This window comes from Pristis pectinata, chromosome 5 (assembly GCF_009764475.1).
Source record: "Pristis pectinata isolate sPriPec2 chromosome 5, sPriPec2.1.pri, whole genome shotgun sequence".
Classification (NCBI taxonomy): Eukaryota; Metazoa; Chordata; class Chondrichthyes; order Rhinopristiformes; family Pristidae; genus Pristis; species Pristis pectinata.
The window spans coordinates 103084768-103089092 of NC_067409.1; positions in this window are offsets into that span (position 1 = coordinate 103084768).

A 4325-nucleotide genomic window follows, 5' to 3' on the forward strand; every position below is an offset into this window, starting at 1 on the left:
AGTTGAAAAAATCAAAGTTGAAATTTCTGTGGAACCCAAAGCTAGCCTTCAACAAATTTTCCACTCTAACAGGCAAGAATGCTAATAAGGGTAGAAATCTGATTGGTCCATGGACCACTTAGCAAAATTACAGACTAACTACTGGATTATTGCAGTATACATAGACATAATTTTTTAAAGATTAATTTCTATAACGTGGTAAAGACGAATCATGTGACATGGAGAATTTCTACCGATTTAAACATTATTTGTCCTTTATTTATATGCTGAAAGGCATACATTAAAACAAAACATAATAAATAAAATTACTATAAGTGCCTGCTCATTCGAACAGCAATGATTAAGCTATTTTCTAATATAAAAAATTAAGTACTTCAGGCAGTGCAGAGGAAGGTAACAGATTTGTTAGTCATGTTCTATTCCACTCACAAATCTACAGTGAATAAAGCAGCCCATGTCTGCATGAAACAAGACCAAGACAACATTCAGGCATAGACTACAGAGTGAAAAGTAACATTCACACCACAGAAATACCAGGCAATGACCATCTCCAACAAGGGAGAGTTCCTGTTCCTGTGCCGTACTGTTCGAATGTACTCTGTTCTAAACCACCAACCCTTGAGATTCAATGGGATATTAATCATCACCAAGTACTTCACCATCGAGATCCAGGAGTCAGTATTAACCAGAAATGCAACTGGACTATCCACATAAAAACTGTGGTTACAAGAGCAGGTGAGAGACAGAGAATCTGTGGTGAGTGACTCATTTCTTGACATTGCAAAGCCTTTCCAACATCTACAAGACACAAGTCAGTAGAGTGATAGAATATTCTGCACTTGTCTGGATGACTACAGCTCAGTAAGACTCAAACAACTGGATGCCATCCAGATCAAAGCAACTAACGACATACCCCATCCACCATCCTAAATATTCATTCCCTCCAACAGCAGTGCACCATGCCACAAAATGCCTTGCAATTATTTGCTTATGGTATTCTGATTCCATCTTAACCACCAAGAAGGGTAAGGGTAGCAAGAAAAGAGATTATCACCATCTTCATGTTTCCCCTCAAATGACGCACAGTCGTGACTTGCAAATACATTGCCATGGTCTCCAGAAATAACAATTCAATAAGGCCATTCACCATCACTTTCTCAAAGACAATTACTGATAGGCAATAATGGCTGATCATGAATGACCAGATCCTGAAGAATGAACAAATAAATATTCATAGAAAATTAGAATGATAGTGTACAGCCAGAAACTGTGCCAACACCTTGAAGAAGCTATTCAATTAGTCTCACTCCTCTGTTTTCCCCCTTAGTCTTGCTCATACTTATATTCATTCCCTTATTTTAAAAACAATTCAAATGCATTTGCCTTAATCACTTTTATCACACTTCCATAATGAAGGTGATTCATGGAAGATCATGCCTTCAAGTAGTTGAAGACAATGTATGATGTGATGGTCTCTGAGTGAATGGAAAGTTCCTTAAAATTTACTATTAGTTGTGAGATACTTATTTTATTCACATTGTTTTGGAATCTTCCATTTTAGTGGCTCCTGGAGTGAAATTTCCTGCTGATAATTTACTGTGCATTAGCAATTTGATTTTTCAATATGTTAACTTTTGACCTGTGAACACTGATAAACCTCCATAAAGCTACATGCTACCTCCATCTTCTAATGTGCTGCAGAAAATGAGTTGGAGTACCGGGCTGAGTCATGTGTCGCATTTAGTCTTCCAACACACAAATATGTCTAGACTGGTAAGGCAGAGCTTTGTGCCTTTAACTTCCACACAACAACTTGCTGATCTCAGCTGACAAAAGAAGGATTCACCCTAGCAGAGGGCAACTATTTCCCCACAGGAGCAGAAGGAAATAATCAAAGGGCATCATTATATGGCCATGCTTGTGGATCTCCCAGCAGTAAGCTCAAAGATGTCACTGGCAGAGGTCCAAGAGCAAGTTACTGAATTGCCCTCTCAGTCAGGCAATGATGCGTGACACAGATGATCTAAAAAGGAGGTGAAAATAATTTAAAGGCAAGGGGAGTTTATGTACACTAATGGAAGCAAGTGAGAGAAAATGCTTGCAATGGATATCTCCAAGTGAAATGCAAAATGAAAAGTGGCCAGAATAACTTTTCTAATGCAGAGCACAGAATAAAATAAGTGTTTTTTTTTCATTGTTCCAGCTGTAATCAGAGAAGACAGGGTTTGTCCACAAAGCCATGATGGATCAAACATGATATGCTTTTTAAAATCTCCAATCGTCTGAATGCTGTGTCCAGAGTGTGAGACAGACTGGAAAGAAGCCCATGGGGGTAGTTGCAGAACAATGGCAGGTCTTCTGCTAATTGACTGCAGAATGTGTTGGTTCCCCCAGTGGGAAGTGCACAAGACAGCAGCAGATGGAGACAGAGTGGACACCCTGGCAGAAAGCAGCACAAAACCTGCTGTGAATCTGGCTCCAATTATGGGTCATAACACTTCTTGTTTAACAGAACTCAGCAATACAAGCTATGGAAAGGCTTACTAAAGGTTTTAAATGCAGTAGGCCTTTATTTCTCTGCATAGCATGCTGCATACATCTTGTCATCCGGATTTACATGTGCTAAATTGGCTTGATTTTAGGTTCATTTTAGTGATTCATCCACAGACATTGGAAAAAGATTTGTGACCTGAAAATGTATAAGCCAATTTCATTCTATTCTCTTCTCAAGCTAAATGCACACAAAAAAAAGCTCATTGCCGCATTGGTTTGTGAATGGCTTTTGTTTAAAAAAAATGCATCTGCTCAACCATTTGAGTTGCTTATAGTATTACTTCTTATGTAATAGGTAAATATATAATTGAAAATTGCAATATGTTGCGTTACGTAGGTGGTCCTGAATTGGAATTGGGACCTCTGCATCAGTAGTTTCTATGCCAGAACCAATGAGAGACTACATATAATTTAGTAAATCATCTCTGTCTGTTGTTTCTGTTGCGCATATACAGCACACTATTACGACATTTGATGGTTTTACTGATGTACATAACACTATCATTATCCTAGCAGGAAATAATAACTGTAATTATATGAAAAACAATACACGAAGGACATTCCAAGATGAAAATTATGTTGTTATTTCCCATCCCAAAAATATCTGCTTGCTATGATGCATGTGTTATTTCCAAAATAAACGGCAATTTAATGTTTGACTGCAGCTCATTTGAAATGGTCTGATGATACAAAATACGATAATCATTTACCTCAGAGTCCTGAACATGTTACGGACCAGAACTGTGTCCCTCAGCGATTTAAGAAAAAGATTCTGTGACCCATATCTTTTGCCAGCTTCTGAGTAGCTGAATATTTTCTTGCTATCATTTCAGGGTTCTGATCCTACAATTGCATTCAAATGCACAAAGCCTTTCCATGTGTGATTTCTGACAGAACAATTGTTTATTAGCATTCTAATCAGGGTGTAGTTGTTTTTATTTAGTTTGCTTTGAGATATAAAATTCCATTTCTTTCCATAGATGGGTAACTGACTTGTTTCCAGGATTCTCCTGAAGGACACCGAGCTAATCACGGCAATCAATGTGAGAATCGCCTGTGGATATCTCTCCCGCAAGTTTCTCCCCTCCCTTTGCAGACAGACCAAGCCTCTGTTTAGCACTCCTTCATAAGCTGCATGAGATGTTTGATAGCATGTGGGAGAAATTAATCTCATGTTCCATCAAGCTAATGTTGTGCAGTGTGACATCCTGCTGGAAGTATGTATAGTGAATGGGAAATCATTTTCAGTTGTCGGTTGCATGCAAACCTAGCTTCCAATGTGCTACAAGTTGTAATGAAACCAAAGTGTACTTATGCCATCATCCACCACAACTGAGAAGATCAAATGATTTTCTTGAGTCACTGCCGTTACAAGATAGCATTACGGCTTGTAACTCACCTCAAATCAATTTTATATAAAATTATGTCATGATGTTATTTCATGCAGCATTTTGCTTTACATAGTGCCGGTACTGTGCAAAAGATCTTCATGTCCCAGCCAATGTGATTTCTACTATTCTTCCCTTTTCTTCTAGATTACTTACAGAAGCAGGCTTTTATTGTACTTTGTGGTATGCCATCATATATAATTAGTTTTCATATGCAGAATGGAAATATAAAAACATTGATGAAGGTATATTTCAAGTCATGTGACAAAATAGTTAGCAGGTTGAAATACAATGTTTTTATAATTTTTTTTGTTTCTAAATTATATTTTTATAATGATGAAAAGTGCCTGTCTTTTCACTTTCTGCAGCCATTAGCACTGAGCA